The sequence below is a fragment of the Rhinoraja longicauda genome, chromosome 5, assembly GCF_053455715.1.
Source record: "Rhinoraja longicauda isolate Sanriku21f chromosome 5, sRhiLon1.1, whole genome shotgun sequence".
Taxonomy (NCBI): Eukaryota; Metazoa; Chordata; class Chondrichthyes; order Rajiformes; family Arhynchobatidae; genus Rhinoraja; species Rhinoraja longicauda.
The window spans coordinates 71,519,378-71,542,735 of record NC_135957.1 but is presented as its reverse complement, the minus strand read 5'-3'; the positions used below and the strand labels follow the sequence as shown (position 1 = coordinate 71,542,735).

Here is a 23,358-nt window from a genome sequence, read left to right as displayed (position 1 = left end):
GGCATCACGACCGGATGCAGGTTCTGGAACTGAAATGATACAGCCATTAATCATGAAGAAACATGTGTGTCTTGGCCTCAATCCACCGATAAGATTTTATTCTCACCTTTTGTGTTACTAATGATTAAAATAAAACCTACAACTTAATGGTTTAATTCAAAAATCCAGCTCAGCACAGACTGCAGATACACAGGAGAAAATCAATAATCACTGGTTTCAGAGTTTATCTTGCAAAGGAAAATCTAGCCTCTTCAAAAGCAAGTTTTATTTATCCAGCTCTGAAGCTGGGACCACAGCTATTTACAATATACATTAATGACTTGGATGAAGGGATTAAAAGTAACATTAACAAATTTGCAGATGACACAAAGCTGGGTGGCAGTGTGAACTGTGAGGAAGATGCTATGAGGTTCCAGGGTGACTTGGACAGGTTGTGTGAGTGGATGGATGCATGGCAGATGCAGTTTAATGTGGATAAATATGAGGTTATTCACTTTGGTGGTAAGAATAGGAAGGCAGATTATTATCTGAATGGTGTCAAATTAGGAAAAGGGGACGTACAACGAGATCTGGGTGTCCTAGTGCATCAGTCACTGAAAGGAAGCATGCAGGTACAGCAGGCAGTGAAGAAAGGCAATGGAATGTTGGCCTTCATAACAAGAGGAGTTGAGTATAGGACCAAAGAGGTCCTTCTGCAGTTGTACAGGGCCTTAGTAAGACCGCACCTGGAGCACTGTGTGCAGTTTTGGTCTCCAAGTTTGAGGAAGGATATTTTTGCTATTGAGGGCGTGCAGTGTAGGTTCACTAGGTTAATTCCCGGAATGGCGGGACTGTCGTATGTTGAAAGACTGGAGCGACTAGGCTTGTATACACTGGAATTTAGAAGGATGAGAGGGGATCTTATTGAAACATATATGATTATTAAGGGGTTGGACACGTTAGAGGCAGGAAACATGTTCCCAATGTTGGGGGAGTCCAGAACCAGGAGCCACAGTTTAAGAATAAGGGGTAGGCCATTTAGAACGGAGAACGGAAAAACTTTTTCAGTCAGAAAGTTGTAAATCTGTGGAATTCACTGCCTCAGAAGGCGGTGGAGGCCAATTCTCTGAATGCTTTCAAGAGAGAGCTAGATAAAGCTCTTAAGGATAGTGGAGTCAGGGGGTATGGGGAGAAGGCAGGAACGGGGCACTGATTGAGAATGATCAGCCAGGATCACATTGAATGGTGGTGCTGGCTCGAAGGGCCGAATGGCCTCCTCCTGCACCTATTGTCTATTGTAAAATGATAATTTATATATCCTCCTCTTACATTGTACAGATTAAAGTCATTAGGCGTGAATTAGGAACTAACTACTTTGTTCTGTTCCAGGATGTATTCAAATTCAAATTCTACCACAGTATTTGGGAAATTTTAATTTAGTCAAATAATTAAATGTACGCAGATGAAAATCCTGCTGTCACAATAATGTTAACAATATAATAGGCAATCTGACTCATGCGCCATTCAAAATCCATTTCAATATATTAGAGCTTTAAATATCCTTTGAAATAGATAAGGGAGCCATTTAGTTCAAGGGCCATTGAAGACTGAAAATAAACACATGGTTTGCCATTGACAGTCACGTCTACATAAAAAAAGTGGATTATCAAACGGTTTGATTCAAACCGTGAGATGACTTTTGCGATTCTTTCTGGGGGAAAATGGAAAATACTTTGTAAATGGCAGATAACAATGAAAGAGTAATCATGCTGAAATATTACAAAACAACTGCCTTGAAAAATATGTTAAACACAAACTGGGAATTGTTCAATAAAACACCTCAGGATGTTTGCTAACGCTCTCCAAACAAGAGGTGCCTTTGAAATAATTATGCTATCAAATCTAATTGTTGAGAGTGAGGTGGCACGGTGACACAGCTGGTAGAGTTGCTGTCAGTCAGTGCCAGAGAACTGAGTTCGATCCTGACTTCGGGTGCTGCCTGCGTGAAGATTGCACGTTCTCCCTGTAACCATTGGGTTTTCTCTTGATGCACCCATTTCCTCCCTCTTCCCAAAGATGCACGGGTTTGTAAGTTAATTTGCCATTGCAAAATTGCCCCTAACGTGTAGGGAGTGGATGAGAAAGAGGGATTAGTGTGATCAATAATTAATTGGGCATGGACTTGGTGTGCCTAGGTCTGTTTCTATGTGGTATCTCTAAACTAAAACTGAAATTTACGGAATTACATAAGTCCTGCAGATTGTGGGGAGACCTTTGTGTTTATCTGGGGCTCAGCTGATATCCAGCCTCCATTTTAATAATTAGACCATTCAGCCCATCGAGTCTACTCCACCATTTAATCATGGCTGATCTATCTCTCCCTGTAACCTTTGACACCCTTACTAATCAAGAATATCAATCTCCGCATTCAAATGGCACAAAAAGCATGGAAGTTTAACTTAAAGTAGTTAGCACGTAGATGCTGCTGTGGCATAGTGGTTAGGTTACTGGACTAGCAGCCCGAGTTTGGGATCATTGATACAGAAGCACATGTATGAATTAATTTAGTTTATTGTCACGTGTACTGAGGCACAGTGAAAAGCTTTTTATGTTGTGTGCTGTCCAGTCACTGGAAAGACTATACAAGTCTGAAGAAGGGTCTCGCCCCGAAACATCACCCATTCCTTCTCTCCAGAGATGCTGCCTGTTACTCCAGTATTTTGCGTCTATCTACAAGATTTCAATCAAGCGTCCATAGTGTACAGATACAGGATAAAGGGAATAACGCTTAGCGCTAAATAAAATCCAGTAAAGTCCGATTAAAGATCTCCAATGGGATAGACGGTAACATTTAAGTTCATGTAATAAAATATAATAAATTCTGGAATTCAATCTAGTCTCAGTAACCAGAAAACAGCCAGGTTGTTTTAAAAACTCATCCGGTACTGCCCGTTCTGGCTTGTATTGTGAAAACCAACCCTCCCGTGTAGTTAATTCCTAAGAAATTGTAAGGGTAAAAAGACCCTAATGGGAGTTATCTATAGGCCCCCAAACAGTAGCCTCGACATAGGGTGCAAGTTGAATCAGGAGATAAAATTGGCGTGTCAAAAATGTAATGCTACGGTGGTTATGGGAGATTTCAACATGCAGGTAGACTGGGAAAATCAGGTTGGAAATGGACCCCAGGAAAGAGAGTTTGTAGAGTGCCTTCGAGATGGATTCTTAGAACAGCTTGTACTGGAGCCTACCAGGGAGAAGGCAATTCTGGATTTAGTGTTGTGTAATGATCCTGATCTGATAAGGGGACTAGAGGTAAAAGAGCCATTAGGAGGCAGTGATCACAACATGATAAGTTTTACTCTGCAAATGGAAAGGCAGAAGGGAAAATCGGAAGTGTCGGTATTACAGTATAGCAAAGGGGATTACGGAGGCATGAGGCAGGAGCTGGCCAAAATTGACTGGAAGGAGGCCCTAGCAGGGAAGACGGTAGAACAGCAATGGCAGGTATTCCTGGGAATAATGCAGAGGTTGCAGGATCAATTTATTCCAAAGAGGCGGAAAGACTCTAAGGGGAGTAAGAGACACCTGTGGCTGACAAGGGAAGTCAGGGACAGCATAAAAATTAAGGAGAGGAAGTATAACATGGCAAAGAAGAGTGGGAAGACAGAGGATTGGGACTCTTTTAAAGAGCAACAAAAGTTAACTAAAAAGGCAATATGGGGAGAAAAGATGAGGTACGAGGGTAAACTAGCCAATAATATAAAGGAGGATAGCAAAAGTTTTTTTAGGTACGTGAAGAGGAAAAAAATAGTCAAGGCAAATGTGGGTCCCTTGAAGACAGAAACAGGGGAATTTATTATGGGGAACAAAGAAATGGCAGACGAGTTAAACCGTTACTTTGGATCTGTCTTCACTGAGGAAGATACACACAATCTCCCAAATGTTCTAGGGGTCGGAGAACCTAGGGTGATGGAGGAACTGAAGGAAATCCACATTAGGCAGGAAATGGTTTTGGGTAGACTGATGGGACTGAAGGCTGATAAATCCCCAGGGCCTGATGGTCTGCATCCCAGGGTACTTAAGGAGGTGGCTCTAGAAATAGTGGAAGCATTGGAGATCATTTTTCAATGTTCTATAGATTCAGGATCAGTTCCGGTGGATTGGAGGATAGCAAATGTTACCCCACTTTTTAAGAAAGGAGGGAGAGAGAAAACGGGTAATTATAGACCAGTTAGTCTGACATCAGTGGTGGGGAAGATGCTGGAGTCAATTATAAAAGACGAAATTGCTGAGCATTTGGATAGCAGTAACGGGATCATTCCGAGTCAGCATGGATTTACGAAGGGGAAATCATGCTTGACAAATCTACTGGAATTTTTTGAGGATGTAACTAGGAAAATTGACAAGGGAGAGTCAGTGGATGTGGTGTACCTCGACTTTCAGAAAGCCTTCGACAAGGTCCCACACAGGAGATTAGTGGGCAAAATTAGGGCACATGGTATTGGGGGTAGGGTACTGACATGGATAGAAAATTGGTTGACAGACAGAAAGCAAAGAGTGGGGATAAATGGGTCCCTTTCGGAATGGGAGGCAGTGACCAGTGGGGTACCGCAAGGTTCGGTGCTGGGACCCCAGCTATTTACGATATACATTAATGACTTAGACGAAGGGATTAAAAGTACCATTAGCAAATTTGCAGATGATACTAAGCTGGGGGGTAGTGTGAATTGTGAGGAAGATGCAATAAGGCGGCAGGGTGACTTGGATAGGTTGTGTGAGTGGGCGGATAAATGGCAGATGCAGTTTAATGTAGATAAGTGTGAGGTTATTCACTTTGGAAGTAAGAATAGAAAGGCAGATTATTATCTGAATGGTGTCAAGTTAGGAGGAGGGGGAGTTCAACGAGATCTGGGTGTCCTAGTGCATCAGTCAATGAAAGGAAGCATGCAGGTACAGCAGGCAGTGAAGAAAGCCAATGGAATGTTGGCCTTCGTAACAAGAGGAGTTGAGTATAGGAGCAAAGAGGTCCTTCTACAGTTGTACCGGGCCCTGGTGAGACCGCACCTGGAGTACTGTGTGCAGTTTTGGTCTCCAAATTTGTGGAAGGATATTCTTGCTATGGAGGGCGTGCAGCGTAGGTTCACTAGGTTAATTCCCGGAATGGCGGGACTGTCGTATGTTGAAAGGCTGGAGCAATTGGGCTTGTATACACTGGAATTTAGAAGGATGAGGGGGGATCTTATTGAAACATATAAGATAATTAGGGGATTGGACACATTAGAGGCAGGAAACATGTTCCCAATGTTGGGGGAGTCCAGAACAAGGGGCCACAGTTTAAGAATAAGGGGTAGGCCATTTAGAACGGAGATGAGGAAGAACTTTTTCAGTCAGAGAGTGGTGAAGGTGTGGAATTCTCTGCCTCAGAAGGCAGTGGAGGCCAGTTCGTTGGATGCTTTCAAGAGAGAGCTGGATAGAGCTCTTAAGGATAGCGGAGTGAGGGGGTATGGGGAGAAGGCAGGAACGGGGTACTGATTGAGAGTGATCAGCCATGATCGCATTGAATGGCGGTGCTGGCTCGAAGGGCTGAATGGCCTACTCCTGCACCTATTGTCTATTGTCTATTGTCTAAGTGGCTCATCAGTTCAGCGATGATTAAGGATTGTCAATAACTGCTGTCACTGTCAGCAACATCCACACTCAGAACAAAGTAAGTAAATGGAGGAGAATGTGAGTGCAACGCATAACCCAAGGAAATCATTGGAGCTGACAGAACAAAGTTTCAAATTAAGATGAAAGATAACCAACAATAAATCAGACATGTGGATGTTGAAGGTGTGGGAGGAACCATGCGACGTCTAGCAGGCAAATTGTGCGTGTAAACATGTTCCCAATGTTGGGGGAGTCCAGAACAAGGGGCCACAGTTTAAGAATAAGGGGTAGGCCATTTAGAACTGAGATGAGGAAAAACATTTTCAGTCAGGGAGTTGTGAATCTGTGGAATTCTCTGCCTCAGAAGGCAGTGGAGGCCAATTCAAAAAAGTAAAGTAAAAGGAGAAAACAATCTTCTGGAACACGACCATGTACAGAACAGTTGCTGGAATTCTGAAATAAAACTAACTGCGATAATTGTAAAGAAAGAAAGACAGAGTTCATGTTACACAATAGACAATAGGTGCAGGAGGAGGCCATTTGGCCCTTCGAGCCAGCACCGCCATTCAATGTGATCATGGCTGATCATTCTCAATCAGTACCCCGTTCCTGCCTTCTCCCCATACCCCCTGACTCCGCTATCCTTAAGAGCTCTATCTAGCTCTCTCTTGAATGCATTCAGAGAATTGGCCTCCACTGGCTTCTGAGGCAGAGAATTCCACAGATTCACAACTCTCTGACTGAAAAAGTTTTTCTTCATCTCAGTTCTAAATGGCCTACCCCTTATTCTTAAACTGTGGCCCCTGGTTCTGGACTCCCCCAACATTGGGAACATGTTTCCTGCCTCTAACGTGTCCAACCCCTTAATAATCTTATACGTTTCGATAAGATCTCCTCTCATCCTTCTAAATTTCAGTGTATACAAGCCTAATCAATGTTTAGACTTGAGACTTTACTTTAGACTTTAGAAATACAGCGCAGGAACAGGCCCTTCAGCCCACCGAGTCCGAACCAACCAGTAATCACCCTGTACACTATCCAGTTCAGAAGCAACTGCGAGTTGATATTCATCAAGAATGGTCTATGGTTCCGTACAAATCCCCATCCTTACTTTGATTTCTGATATAAATTTACTGCACAACGTTCAAAGAACACCATTGTTTATTTTGTTTATAATTAGGAGCTTTAATGAAATGGCGAGGCCTTCTATATTGTTCCGACAAATCCCCACACAAGATTCAGGAACCGTTTCTTCTAACTGGCCTGTTGCAGCCCATTGGAGTTTAAAACTGACTCAGCAATTTCAAATGGTGAGCCGTACCAGTTTTGTATCTCACTTTCCTAGCATTGATTTGACCATTATATGGGTGTCAGGGGTTATGGGAGAAGGCAGGAGAATGGGGTTAGGAGGGAGACATGATCAGCCATGGTTGAATGGAGGAGTAGATGATGGGCCGAATTGCCTAATTGTGCTCCTATCACTTATGAAATTATGAACATTATAGACTGGTTGCATCACAGCCTGGTTCAGAAGTTCCAGGAATGAAGGAGATTACAAAAAGTGAACGCTGCCTGATCCATCATGTGTACTGACCTCCCTCACCCCCCCACCCCCGCCCGCCCTGCCTTCAGTCTGAAGAGTCTTGACCCAAAACGTCACCTATCCATGTTCTCCAGAGATGCTGCCTGACCTGCTGAGTTACTCCAGCAATGTGGCCTTGTGCGTATCAACCGCCATCTGCAGTTATTTGTTTCTACCCATCAACATTAGAAAGAAAATAAGTTGCAAGCTTAATATTTCCTAAAGAGTGCTTGACAATGGAGCCCATTCTAATTCTCAACCAATATTTCACAATCAACTTCCCAATAAACATCATTGAAAAGTGATCGGGGTTAGTGTCAGATCCATTCTTTGTGCTTCTTTACTGAGAGACACTGACTACAAGAAACTCTTCTGATTTTATAAAAAGTTGTGAATAACAGATTTTGTTGTGTCAGAACATTCCATTTAAGCACAATTCAAGAACGCAGTATTAATCGAACAACAAAATTATTGAGTTGCATGAAAAATTGAACTAATCATGATAATCAAGTGTATTTAACTTTTCAATGTCACTTGAAGTACAAATACCAGCTGTCACCTTTACCACACATACAACTTGTACAATCTTGAATCACAAGATTGACCTTGGAAACATTTTTTTTAAACATGTGTAACCTCCTTTCAGAACATTTATTAAATAAAGATAAATATGCATTCTTAATACAGTCAAATAACTCCAAGGAAACTTTGTATTGTGAATAATAAGGAAAATAATGCATGGATAAGCTTCAATGGAATAGTGATTTCTACATTATACGCTGGTAGAATCTTAAAGCCCTGAACGATACCGATAGATTTCATCGCTGGTCTGAGAAACAGACTAACCAACATTGAACACACAACAGCTTTATGCAGTACATTTATCAGCAAATGTCAAGCACAGCTCAAAAGTCTCAAAAGTTAAGTTCTCAACTCAGTTGCGAAGGAGCTGAATAATATTGATTTCATCAAAAATGTTTCCTCTAAGCTAACTTGCTTTGGGTGCTACTCTTAAATGCATGATTTAGTCAAACATAAAACCCCCCTCTCTCTCTCTGTCTATTCACACAACAGGCAAATTAAAAAAAACTTTTAGGACAATTTCAAACATTACTGGGATCAACCTGAAGAAGGGTCTCAAACTGAAACCTCACCTATTCATATTCTCCAGAGATGATGCCTGACCCAGTGAGTTACTCTGGCACTTTGTGTTTTTGTTTGGAAACCAGCATCTGCAGTTCCTTGTTTCTATATTACTGAGTATCTGGGTCTTTGCTCACATCTTCTTCTCAGTTTCTGCTCACCATCTAGCTCCTCCACATTCCACCTCTTGTATTTTCCACCTGACTGCTTTATTTTATTCAGCATCATTAGCGGTAGAGTTGCGGCCTTACAGCGCCAGAGACCTGGGTTTGATCCCAACTATGGGTTCTGTCTGGACAGAGTTCGTACTTTTGTCCCCCTGACCTGCATGGGTTTTCTCCGAGACCTTTGGTTTCCTCCCACACTCCAAAGCGTACATGTTTCCAGGTTAATTGGCTTGGTAAACTGTCCCTAGTGTGTGGGGATTGCTGGTCGGCGCGGACCCGGTGAGCCGATGGCCCTGTTTCCGCGCTGTATCTCTAAACTAAACTCAAAATCATCAGCTGATCCCAACTAGGACAAAGCACTTCTACAGTGCTGCCTACATCGCTCCTGATTAAAGCTGATACAACGCCTACATTGTCGGATATATATTACTCACCAGTGCCAAACACAAAAGAAACCTATTCCTTCTCTCCAGAGATGCTGCCTGACCCGCTGAGTTACTCCAGCATTTTGTGTCCACCTTCGATTTAAACCAGCATCTGCAGCTCTTTCCTACACAATAGTTACCACAGCATCCCCACTTTAACAGCCAAGCCCATAGCCAAGCAGAATTTTTTTAAATACCTTTCTGATATGATTCTCTGAGACCATTCACACTCTTTCAGAAGTTGCACGTTTCTCGACACCAATGGACACTGCCAATTTTTCAGAAAGTGTTTATATAACAAATTAAGGCGGGGTTGTATTTGATCAGCAATCACTTCATGTCAATCGGAACTTCAGTGAAACAAATGGTATAAAAAGTGTAAATATTAATTACAGATAATTCTTTAATCAAAACATTAAAGGTGACCTTTGCATGCAAGCAATTGATTTTGACAAATCAGATTTTTGAAGAGAATGAATGCATAGCTCTTGCAAACAAAATCACTATTTTAATGCATATTATAACTGATAAAAACTGACATTGTATTACAGGGAAACTTTTAAAATCTAAAGGGAATGGGAATGCACGGGAAAAGAGGTTCCAGGGCTGGAAGCCTTGAAAGATTAATGGGAGAAATTCTAATGCTTGTACTTCTTGGCTAAAGAAAGAAAGCAAGGAAAGAGAGGCATTTGTTAGTGTGTTGTCTTTGTTCATCTATACAGAACAACCGGCAGTCAATAAAGTACGTCTCAAGTGTACCCACGGTGGATAAGTAAGAAGCAATAGCAACTTTGCATTCAGTAAGCTCTCACAAACAGCAAGGAAATAAGTACCAGATACTCTATTTAACGTCAGAACCTTTCTTCAGACTGAAGGCAGAGAATCTGTCTCAAGAAGAGTCCTGACACGAAACATCAATTATCCATGTTCGCCAGAGATGCTGCCTGATCGGTCGAGTTACTCCAGTACTGTGTCCTTTTGTGTAAACCGGCGTCTGCTGTTCCTTGTTTCTACAATCTATTTTATGTTATTGTTTCAGGGGCTGTTACATTTTACCCGGGTGGTAGTAAAGGTGCTGCCAGAAATGGGAGGATTACCTTTTGCTTCCATTCTTCTGACGAGCGGTCAAGTACTTAGGGTCTGAGATTAAGGGCTAATGTCCCACCAGAGGTATATGAGCACTAACATTCCCTCACCACTGCAATGCACACCTAGATGTACCATGTTTGGATGAGACATTAAATGCTGAGGAAAATGTAAACTATCCTTTTATTATTCTTTCTTTCCTTCAGTTTACTTTAAAGATATAGCATGGAAACAGGCCCTTCGGCACAACGAGTCTGCACCGACCTGCGATCCCCGTACATTTGCACTAGCCTATCTGTATCTGTGTCTTGATGTATAATCACCATCACTGGTTGTTGCATACGTTAGGAGGGTTATGTGCCAAGTCGCAATTAAATATTAAAGTGGGCCTTAAAGGTCAACATTTCAATATCCTACACACCAGAGACAATTTACAATTTTATCGAAGCCAATTAACCTACTAATCTGTACATCTTTGGAGCGTGGGCGGAAACCAGAGCGCCCGGATAAACCCCGCGTAGTCACAGGGCGAACGTACAAACTCCGTACGGAGAGCACCTGAGGTGTGTATAGAACCCAGGCCTCTGGCACTGCAAGGCAGCAACTCTACAACTGCGCCACATGCCGCCCCCAATTGCCAGTTATAACTCCTCCACATATTCTCTCTCAAATGCTCGTCAACTCCAGCCACGTACTTACAAAATGGGCAACATGCCATTCAACCTACTAGAATATCACGGGGATGTGGGAGGAAACCAGAGACTCCAGAGAAAATTCAAACAATTATCAGGGAGAACTTGCTTTTTCTTGGCACAGCTCCAATGCCACCTGCCAATTCAGCAATGACATCACTGTAGTCAGCAGAATCATGGGTGGTGATGTCAGTGCCCAAGAAAGAGACAAAACACTTGGTCGGGCAGTGCTACACCAACAACCTCTCGCCCAATGTCAACAAGACCGGGGAACTAATTGTAAACTATCGAAAGGGGAAGTCAGGAGACCTCATGCTTGTTTTTATTGGCCAGTCAGTAGTGGAGAGTTGGCACCTTGTCTTTCAAAGATAATTCTAATTAACCTTTATAGAAAGTAACCCAACTTGTTGTGTCGCAGCCTAGAGTCTTTCCACTGGATAGCACACAACAAAAAAGCTTTTCACTGTACCTCCGTACACGTGACAATAAACTAAACTAAATTCTAATGCACAGGATCACAAGAGGCTGCAGATAGTGGTGGACTCAGCCCGATCCATCACATGCACGGACCTCCCTGCACAAGGCACTGCCTTAAGAAGCTGGCATCTAAGGGGCGGCACGGTAGCGCAGCGGTAGAGTTGCTGCTATACAGCGAATGCAGCGCCGGAGACTCAGGTTCGATCCTGACTACGGGTGCTGCACTGTAAGGAGTTTGTACGTTCTCCCCGTGACCTGCGTGGGTTTTCTCCGAGATCTTCGGTTTCCTCCCACACTCCAAAGACGTACAGGTATGTAGGTTAATTGGCTGGGTAAATGTAAAAATTGTCCCTAGTGGGTGTAGGATAGTGTTAATGTACGGGGATCGCTGGGCGGCACGGACTTGGAGGGCCGAAAAGGCCTGTTTCCGGCTGTATATATATGATATGATATGATTAAAGACCACAGGCTCCCGCGGTTGGAGCTCCCAAAGTCGATCCTCAGCAACAGGCCGCCGTGCTGATGGAGTTACAATACGGGGGGAAAAAAAATTGCATCTCCGTCGAGGTAGGAGATTAAAAAAAGTTTCCCACAACCCCACCCCCTCCACCCCCCACATAAACACATAAAACAAAGCTAAAGAACACTAAAACATACATTTAACACATACTAAAAAACAATATAGGAAAAAATGGACAAGACAGACTATTGGCGAGGCGGCTGTTGTGGCGCCACCCGGTGGCAATTGACCAAGGACCTGGGTGAACCCATGTGCTCTTTCATTTGATCCCTGATATACTCTACCTAAACACTAGCCAGTCAAATACCAGATACATCTGTAAAAGTGAACTGTGGGAGGCTCCAAGTACTTTCCTCTAAAAATTGCATCCGGTCATTGATTGAATGTTAAACCTCATTTTGCACATTTTGGTTCCACAGGCTATGGATATTTCAGACAATACAACATTTTTTCCCCATCCCTCATTGCCGTTTTGGTCCACTTCAAAGAAGAGTCAACCAAATTGGTAGCTCTGAATCATATATAGGTTAGACAGGGTAAGGATGGCAGATTTCCGCTCCTGAAGGTCACTGCTGAACCAATGTTTTTGGCAGTATCACAGTGACTATTACAGAGAACCGCATTGAAATTCCACAAAGGGCGGTGGGTGTATGGGACAAGCTGCCAGAGGAGGTAGTTGAGGCTGGGACTATCCCAACATTTAAGAAACAGTTAGACAGGTACATGGATAAGACAGGTTTGGAGGAATAGGCACCAAACACGGGCAGGTGGGACTAGTGTTGCTGGGTCATGTTGGCCAGTGTGGCAAGCTGGGCCAAAGGGCCCGTTTCCACACTGTATCACTCTATGACTCTATTTATTTAATTTTTAATTGTCAGCTGTTGTGGTGGGATTCAGACTCATATCTTCACATCAATAGACTAGTGAATTAATTACTTTGCTACCTCCAGGCAAGTTTAAATAATGGTAATATGTAATTTACAATCAAACTCCAGAGAACCTGCTTTCACTATTTAACCATATAGCCTCCTGCTAGACTTAAAAAGAAAATGCAACCCCTCCAGAGTAATAATTCCACAGCACTCACTCCTTTTCATATATTACAGCTGGATCCAAAACGCCATGTGAAATTAGATCAGCATTATCAGCACGTTGAGCACGCCATGTCTCTGCTGGTGTCGCCATTGACACCTTTCCATCCCAGGACCAAATGTTTTACCAAAATAGAAAGATTCCCTTCTTACCCAGTTATGCATAATATCAAGGGTCAAGTCAATTGTCACATGCATCAGGAAAGGAGCACTGCAGCTTCATACTGTAGGCGCGTCAATGCAACAGCACAACAGATGAATACGCATTATATAATAATTCAATAAATTATCTTTTATTTTTAGAAATACAACGCGGAAACAGGCCCGCTGGCCCACTGAGTCCGCGCCGATCAGCGATCCCCGCACACCAACACTATCCTACACACACTTGGGACAATTGACATGTGTACGAAGCCAATTAGCCTACAAGCCTGTACGTCTTTGGAGTGTGGGAGGAAACCAAAGATCTCAGAGAAAACCCACGAGGTCACGTGGGGAACATACAAACTCCGTACAGACTGCACCCATGGTCGGGATCAAACCTAGTTCTCCGGCGCTGCAAGCTCCATAAGGGCGCAACTCTACCGCTGTGCCACCTTACCGCCCATCTGTATACCATAATAACGCAGGCTGAAGTATATAGTGCAAATTTACACCGAGTCCACAGCAGTTCAGCCTTGAGGTAAGGTTGTGGTTACGGTTTAGTTTAGTGATCCAACGTGGAAACAGGCCCTTCATCCCATCGAGTCCACACTGACCAACGATCACCCATACACTCGTGTTATCCTACACAATTTACAGAAGCCAATTAAGCTACAAACATGCACGTCTTTGGTAAGTGAGAGGAAACCGTAGCAGCCGGAGAAAACCCACGCGGTCACAGGGAGGAGGTTCTAACTCCATACAAACAGCATCATCCATAGTCAGGATTGAACCCGGATCTCTGGCACTGTAAGACAGCAACTCTACCGCTGTGATTGTGCAGTGTGGTTCAAAAGCCTGATGGTGGATGGGTTGATTGAGGTCTGATGATGAGGAAATCAAGGATCTAACTGGGGAATGTGTGGGAAATTGTGCAAAATGTGTTAACAAGTCCACTGTTCAAAAGCACAATCCAAGTGTAAGGTTGCAAGTCATTGCCAATGGCAAGAGATTGAAGGACAGCAATATCACCTACAACGCAAAGGATTAGTTGATAATCAAGATAAAGTCAGTAAGTGCTTTTAGTGCATGGACATAAATTCCTAAGCCACAGGCACCACCACTTGACTCTGTGACTGGCAGCCTCGGAAATCTGCTTTATGTTTGCCTTGGAAATCTGCCTGATCTTATTGGATAAATATTCAGGTACCTTAATAGTTTCCTAAAGCCAAATTGACCGAGCAAATATTTTTAATGCAATCAAAGAGTCACGATCATTTCCTGACAAGGCCAACTGTTGCTGCCTATTCCCAACTGTCCTTGAACTGAGAGGTTTGCTTGGCCATTCCTGAATTTGTGCTCAGAGAACTGCAATAGTTCTTGAATCACAGGTGGGCTAGATCAAGTCTTCTTCTCTTCTTGCGTTTGAGGCAGCAGAAGTTATGAAGCTGCTTCTGCTTCTGCCGACTCTGTTTGTTGTCGTTCGCCTGACTGAGGTCAGTTGACAGGGCTCACCATGGGGAGGTCGACAACACGAGCCTCAGATCAAGTAAAAGCAGCAGACACAAGGAACTGCAGGATCCCCTTTCTCAATATCTCTCTCTCCATCACAGGGGTCAGACTATCAAATTATGTCTACTACAAACCCACTGACTCCCACAGTTGTCTTGACAACACCACTTCCCACCCTACTCTCAATTTCACCATCTCGGCTACATCTGCTTGCAAGATGATGCTTTCCACTCGGGGACATCAGAGTTTAATTTAGTTTAGAGATGCAGCGCAGAAACATAGAAAATAGGTGCAGGAGTAGGCCATTCGGCCCTTCGAGCCTGCACCGCCATTCAATATGATCATGGCTGATCATCCAGCTCAGTAACCTGTACCTGCCATCTCTCCATACCCCCTGATCCCTTTAGCCACAAGGGCCACATCTAACTCCCTCTTAAATATAGCCAATGAACTGGCCTCAACTACCTTCTGTGGCAGAGAATTCCACAGATTCACCACTCTCTGTGTGAAGAAATGTTTTCTCACCTCGGTCCTAAAAGACTTCCCCCTTATCCTTAAGCTGTGACCCCTGGTTCTGGACTCCCCCAACATCGGGAACAATCTTCCCGCATCTAGCCTCTCCAACCCCTTAAGAATTTTATATATTTCTATAAGATCCCCCCTCAGTCTTCTAAATTCCAGCGAGTACAAGCCTAGTCTATCCAGTCTTTCTTCATATGAAAGTCCCGCCATCTAGACAGGCCCTTCGGCCCTTAGAAACAGGCCCTTCGGCCCACCGAGTCATAGAAAACATAGAAAACATAGAAAATAGGTGCAGGAGTAGGCCATTCGGCCCTGCACCGCCATTCAATATGATCATGGCTGATCATCCAACTCAGTATCCCGTACCTGCCTTCTCTCCATACCCCCTGAACAGAGTCTGTGCCAACCAGTGATCCCCACACATTAACACTATCCTACACACACTTAGGGGCAATTTATAATTTTACCAAGCCAATTTGCCTGCAAACCTGTATGTCTTTGGAATGTGGGAGGAAACCGGAGATCCCAGGGAAAACCCATGCAGGTCATGGGAGAACGTACAAGCTCTGTACAGACAAGCACCCAGAATCAGGATCGAACGTGGGTCCCTGGCGCTATAAGGCAGCAACTCTACCGCTATGCCACTGTGCTGCTCTCGTTCTTTAGTAAACATCAACGCACTTTATAACACAGATATGTTATGTCTCAGCTCCAAAATAAAAGTATTGTGAAAGATGTGGAACTAAGAAAAACTCCGAGAAGGAAAGAAGTTATGTTTGAGGATACAAGGAACTGCAGATGCTGGATCATATGCCTAACACCAACTATAGGAGGAACTCAATAGATCGGGCAGCATCTGTGGGGGAAAATGGGCAGACCTTCTTCCTCCAGCACTTTGTGTTTTGCTCAAGAAGTTATATTTTCTTTATTACATTCCTTTTCTTTATTACAGTTCTTCTCCTCTTGGATGTAGAAGTGTTAGCACTCCTTTTGAAAATGGCTTTGTTTATAAGCCTATGTCAATACCACCATAGCTACAAAATCTCGATCACCATTTTAAGCAGAGATTGACAAATTCTTGATTGGTACGGGTGTCAGGGGTTATGGGGAGAAGGCAGGAGAATGGGGTTGAGAGGGAAAGATAGATCTTAATAATAATAATATATTCCTTTATTCGTCTCACACCGGGGAAATTTACTGTGTTACAGCAGCAAAGTGGATAGCAAGAGAACAAGAGATCATTCATTATAAATACAAGATACATAAATTGTCATCAGTTTTCTGTGTGTTCTTAGCTGTTATTGTTGACTCGTCTGCTGGGAGCAGTGCTGGTTGTGCAGTCTCACAGCAGCGGGAAGGAAGGACCTCCTATATCTCTCCTTCACGCACTTGGGGTGAAGGAGTCTGTCACTGAAGGAGCTACTCAGTGCAGTGACAGTGTCCTGCATGGGGTGGGAGTCGTTGTCCAGCAGCGATGTTAGTTTTGCCATCATCCTCCTCTCTCCCACCACCTGCACTGTCGAGGGGGCAACCCAGCACAGAGCTGGCCTTCCTGACCAGCTTGTCGAGTCTCTTCTCATCCGCCACTGAGATGCTGCTGCTCCAGCAGACCACTCCATAGAAAATGGCCGATGCCACCACCTGTTGTAGAAGGTCCTTAGGAGTGTCCCCTGCACTCCAAAGGATCTGAGTCTCCTTAGCAGATAAAGTCTGCTCTGGCCCTTTCTGTTTAGCGCATCGGTGTTTTCAGTCCAGTCCAGTTTATTGTTGAGGTAGACACCCAGGTACTTATAAGAATCCACCCTCTCAATGTCCATTCCCTGGATGTTCACTGGTTTCGGGGGGACCTGGCTGCGCCTGCAGAAATCTACCACCATCTCCCTGGTTTTCCCCGTGTTGATCCGGAGGCAGTTCAGCTGGCACCAGTCCACAAACTCCTTGATCAGTTCTATCTTCTATGACCTTCACAATCATCTTCTATGATTGAATGGCAGAGTAGACTTGATGGGCCGAATGATCCGATTCTGCTCCTATGACTTGAACATAAATTCTGGGTGGCAGTTTGAAGATGTCTGTGCATTAAAGCAATCAAATGCTTTATAGAAGTTGTTCACTAGAAGGTGACATTTACACCTGGGGACATTTCCAAGATGTCTTCTTTCCTGAAGATGCGCACAGTTATGGAAGCACTAAGGTCCCCTCCCCATCCTCCCATTCACTGCACAGGTTTCGAACAATGCCAGTGATATAGACAATAGGCAATAGGTGCAGGAGGAGGCCATTCGGCCCTTCGAGCCAGCACCGCCATTCAATGTGATCATGGCTGATCATTCCCAATCAGTACCCCGTTCCTGCCTTCTCCCCAAACCCCCTGACTCCACTATCCTTAAGAGCTCTATCTAGCTCTCTCTTGAATGCATTCAGAGAATTGGCCTCCACTGCCTTCTGAGGCCCTGTGTTTAGTTTTAATTTAGATATACAGCATAGAAACAGGCCATGCTGACCATCAATCATCCACTCACACTAGATTAGACTTAAAACTTTAGACGTTAGTGATACCACACAAAATACAGTTCTTGTATGTAAATTACAGTAGATACAGTTCTATGTTATCTCACTTTCAAAACCACTCCCTACACTCCAGGGAACAATTTACAGAGGCCAATTAACCTACAAATCCGCGTACCTTTGGGATGTGATAGCACCAGAAGGAACCTACACGGTAACCAGGGAGAACATGCAAATTCCACACAGACAGCACCTGAGTTCAGGGTCAAACCCAGGTCTCTCTACCACCACTACTTTATTTTTCAATGTCATTACCATCTCCAACACACAAGCACATCCCCCGTCTAGTCTGAGGAAAGTCTGGTCGACCTCAACTCTGTCACAAAACTCATGGTTGATCAGGTGGAACTGACCCCTGCCCTCCTGTATACTTTGAGACACAGATTTCTTACAGCAGGCATATCAAGGCATCTCCAAAACATCACCAATGCTGTCTCTGCAAAATTGGCTAAGTGCTTGGGCAGGATAAAGAACTGAATTGTCCTCTCTCATGCCAGCATTCCTACCATTCAGGCCCCAGTTGATTATGTTGGACAGACCACTTTAGGCACATGCTGAACACCAGATTATCTTTGATCACCTCGGACTATCTTTGATCAGACTTTACTGGCATTACCTTGCAATAGATCACGTATCTGTACACTGCAAGTGGCTTGATTTTAATCATGTATTGTTTTTCCACTGACTGGATAGCACACATCAAAAGCTTTTCATTGTACCTCAGTACACGTGACAATAGACTAAACTGAACTGAACTATTGAAACATGCACACAACTCTGAGCTTTGTCTGTCAGCAGGCTCAGAAATGGGTAGGACTCGAATGCAGGCTCACCGAGAAGTGCTGAAACCCCAAAATCCAAATGCGAATGCAACCAAAAGCTTATAGACCTGGAACCCTCGGAACTCAGAACTGCCATCAAACTGACAGAATGCAAAACTGATTAGTCAGCACCCAATTGGTGATGATCTCAGTTATTTATACCAAGTGATAGATTAGGGGAGCAGATTAAATGCACGTGTAACTCCTAATAGCTCAGGGGAGGAGTGTGGAAAGAGTCTCAAGAGTCTGGAGGCGTGGCAAGTGTGACATTGTCACAGGAAGAGTTACCAGTTGGACCGAAGAAAATATTCAAGTCATCCTCAAAAGCTCCTTAAAAACATGTCTCATCTCCACCAGTTTCTCAGAATTCCTGACCCACTACTGCTCAGAAAAGGAAATTTCAGGATGGCATGAAAAAACTCAAATCCATGTATCGGGAGCACACAAAATCACTATAAATTACAGAAGAAGCGTACCATCTCACAATCTCATTGTAGGGAATGGATCATATGCATACGGATGAGATTAGTTCACCTAAGCATCATGTTCTGCACAGTCATTGTGGACTGAAGGGCCTGTTCCTGTGCTGTGCTGTTCTATGAACCTGCCCATTCACCAGCCTGCCCTAAGGTTTCCTCTTGACCTATGGGTGCCAAAGACTCTGAGTCTCACATTGACCTCATCAGTCACCTCAGTACCCACAGAACCGGAGTGAAAACAAGTTGTCTCTGAACCTAAAGGATTGCCAATGGAGAAGGAAAGCAGCTAGAGTTCTGGTCCAATGACCCAGAGATATGATGGTAGACACAAAATGCTGGAGTAACTCAGCAGGTCAGGCAGCATCTGGGGAGAGAAGGAATGGGTGACGTTTCGGGTCAAGACCCTTCTTCAGTCTGAAGAATGGTCTCGACCCGAAACGTCACCCATTCCTTCTCTCCCGAGATGCTGCCTGACCCGCTGAGTTACTCCAGCATTTTGTGTCTACCTTCGATTTAAACCGGCATCTGCAGTTTTTTTTCCTACCCAGAGATATGAACTTGAATCCCACTGTGGCAGGCTGGGAATTTAAAGTCAAGTAATCTAATGAAACACTAAGTTGAAACAAATAGCTGATTTCAGTAACCATAGCCAGGGAACTACTGGGTTGTTATGAAAACCCATCTGGTTCACTAATGGTCACGAATGCCAAAGACTTAAGGGCATAGCTTCAAGGTGAGAGGGGCAAAATTTAAAGGGGATATATGGAGGAAGTGTTTTGCACAGAGAGCGGTGGGTGCCTGAAACGTACTGCCAAGGGTGGTGGTGGAGGTAGATACAATAGTGGCATGTATAGAGATTTTTAAATAGGCACATGGATGTGCAAGGAATGGTGGGATATGACTCATATGCTGACTGAGATTAGTTTAACCTGGCATCATGGCAGGTACGAACATTTTTAGATGAAGGGTCTGTTGCAGTGCTAGACTGTTCTATGTTCTAAGGAAATCTGCTATTCTGACCTGGTCTAATTGAATGTTGACCAGACCGTTCAATGTGATCCACTCTTAACGGCTCCTCAGTTCAGGGACAATTAGAGATGGTAACTAAACACCAGTATAGCTGTGATATCCATGAATGAGTTTTTAAAAAGTAGAATTTGTAGCAGTGAACCCTATCCAGAAGGTGCTGTCTGTAATATTACACAGTACACACAGTAGACTGTGGTGGACAGCAGAATACTACAAAGCATAACTGGTTGTAATGGCAGCTGAGATCCAACCATCAGCGTTTGACTTTAACAGAGAAGAATTCACCGGGCCATACATCAACGATAATCCCTGTGGCAGACATCAGGGCAGCACAGTGGCACAGCGGTAGAGTTGCTGCCTTACAGCGGCAGAGGCACAGGTTCGATCCTGACTATGGGTGCTGTCTGTACGGAGTTTGTACGTTCTCCCTGTGACTGCATGGGATTTCTCCTGGTGCTCCGGGTTCTTCCCGCATTCCAAAGACTTGCAGGTTTGTAGGTTAATTGGCTCCTGTAGATTTCCCCCTGTGTGTAGGATGCGAAAATTAGATAACAAAGAAGTAGTGAACGGGTAATCATTGGTCGGCGCAGACTCAGCGGACCGAAGGGCCTGTTTCCATCTTGCAACAACTAAAAAACTACAATGAATCTGTGAAAACCCTCTGTTGTTGTCTCAAGCAATTATCTTCTTGAAGGTGAGCACAACGAAAGAGTCTCTAGGGCCCTCACAATGCTGAACCTCTGATCGTTTAATAACAATTTGTGGGTATCTTTGGCTCATATTTATATATTGATATTTTACATACCCTAAAATAAAAAAGGTCTAGGGGAGGCAAGAGGGGAGTCACATTGTGTTAAATTATGCCTTTGGAAAAGATTGAGCAGTGCATTAATGTATTACCAAGGTCTTTCACTCAGTTTATTCTATACGGTGTCCACTAGATGGTGCTAATATGATATTTCAGTTATTCACTAAACTGAGCATTTTCAGTCTCCAAGCTGAACTTTAATGCAAAGTGAGAGAGTCAAGAGTGTTTAATTGTCATCTGTACCGACAACACAATAATGCAATTCTTCCTTGGCGCAACTTAACAGGCATGCAAATGTAATAACACACAGATAAATATCTAATAATCAAAAATGCAATAAATTAATAACCGCAATAGAGCAAAAACTGAAGTCCATAGTACATTCAAATACACAATCCAAATAATATCATAGTTGCTGTAATTCAGTGTTGTGTAGTGTTCAAGAGCCTAACAGATACTGGGAGGAAACTATTCTTGAACCTGGGACACGGTTTTCAGGCTCCTGCACCTCCTTTCCGATGTAATAGTAAGATGAGGGTCATGCCAGAGTGGTGTGGGTCTTTGATGAAAGTGGCTGTCTTTTTGAGGCAGCATCTCCTGTGGACCCTTTTGATGGTGGGAGATCAGTACATGCGATGGGACTGGGCAACGTCTACCTCTCTCTGTAGCCTCCTTTGTTCCTTTGCATTCAAGTCGCTGAATCAGGGGCAGGCAGCATCTCTGGAGAGAAGGAATGGGTGACGTTTTGGGTTGAGACCCTTCTTCTTGCGCATGCACTCTCCCATACACCTGTAGAAGTTCAATAGAGTGTTCATTGATAGACCAAATCTCCTCAATCTTGTAAATAAATAGAGGCATGCTGAAGTTTCTTTGTGATGGTATCCAAGTGTTGGGCCTAGGACAGATCCTCAGAGGTATGCACGCCCAGGAACTTGAAGCTGTTAACTCTCTCCATCGCCATCCTGTTGATGAAGACAGATTTGTGGATCATCAGCTTTCCTATTCTGAAGTCAACAATCACCTCCTTGGTCTTGCTGTCATTGAGAGCACGTTTCTTGTTCTGGCACCATTCAATCGGATTTTCAATCACCCTCCTGTCCTATGACTCAGCATTACCATTATTCATCCAGCAACATCGTTGGAGCAGTATCTGGCTACACAGCCATGGGTGTAGAGTGAGCAGAGCAGGGGACTGAGCATATTGTCTTGAGGTGCTCCCATGCTGTTGGTTATTGAGGAGGCAGTGATGTTGCCATTTCATACTGATGGGGTACTGACTAAAATCATTGAATGAAACATTTACTATTCATACTTAAAGACGTGCACCTCGCACATTTTACTCTCGTATTTTGAAAATGTTACATGCAGCAGTTGTGAGGACGAACATTAATTAGAAGTCATCATTTTATGGATGTGTTTATTTGCAGGAAGCAGCACTCGCTCTTTAGAAACAGAAAATAGGTGCAGGAGGAGGCCATTTTGCCCTTCGATCCAGCACCATCATTCATTGTGATCATGGCTGATCATCTAGTCAGAAACCTGTGCCTGCCTTCTCCCCATATCCCTTGATTCCATTAGACCGTAGAGCTCTATCTAACCCTCTTTTAAATTCATCCAGCGAATTGGCCTCCACTGCCCTCTGTGGCAGAGAATTCCACAAATTCACAACTCTCTCTGTGAAAAAGTTTCTTGTATTTCTTGTGGACTCAGGCTGGCTGTCTACAATTTCTCGTTCATTTGCGCAAAAACAATGCGCTTGTGGCGCGTTAAAAGGCGAGGAGCCGGGTATTTCGGGAGGTTTGAATTTAATACTTTTGCTAGACCGGTCAAGTTTGCCAGAGTGAAATCGCGCCCAAAACCTCGTCCTTTATAACCATAGCAAAGGGCCGCCCCCCTGGACCGGTCCATTCCCGTGCCGAGGGGTCGGTAGTGGTATGGCCCGACCCTTGGGAGCCGCCACACGCTGCTGATTTAGTTTAGTTTAGAGATACAGCATGGAAACAGGCCCTTCGGCCCTTCGGCCCACTGAGTCTGCGCGGACCAGCGATCCCCACACGCTAACACTATCCCACGCACACTAGGGGCCATTTACAATTTTACCAAAGCCAATTAACCTACAAACCTATACATCTTCAGAGTGTGGGAGGAAACCGGTAGCACCCGGAAAAACCCATGCGGTCTCAGGGAGAATGTTTAAACTCCGTACAGACAGCACCCGTAGTGAAGATTGGACCCAGGTCTCTTGCACTGCAAGGCAGCAACTCCACCGCTGCACCATTGTGCATCAGTCCCTTGCTGTTGATGGTGATATGAAATTTCAACAAAAATATATAATTGTAAATGCTCAGCAGGTCAGGTTGCAGCCATGGAGAGGGAAACTCTTTTAATATTTCAGATCAGTTTTGGGAGATATCAATGTGTAGGATTGGACAATCAGACAAATCCACCCTATTTAGACACAAGGAACTACAGAACTACTGCCTGCATAATTCACATCCCTCCAATCCCTGCATATACATATGCCTATCCAAAAGTATTTTTAATGAGTACTTTCACCAAAAGCTGCAGTGCTAAATGGCTACAACTGAGAATTTAAAAGCAATATCTAAAAACAGAAATGGTCACTCCTGGGTTAACTATCCCGCTGTCCTACCTGCTACAAGTGAC

At 43.9% G+C, this 23,358-nt stretch overlaps 1 protein-coding gene across 1 annotated transcript in view; it reads right to left on the bottom strand.

Moving 5' to 3' along the window:
- Positions 1-23,358, bottom strand: part of slc2a12 (solute carrier family 2 member 12) — a 55,073-nt gene that overhangs the window by 25,659 nt on the left and 6,056 nt on the right. The window contains exon 3 of the mRNA XM_078400220.1: positions 20,179-20,407. The gene's annotated coding sequence lies outside the window, so the exon portion shown is untranslated. The remainder of the gene's footprint in view (positions 1-20,178; positions 20,408-23,358) is intronic.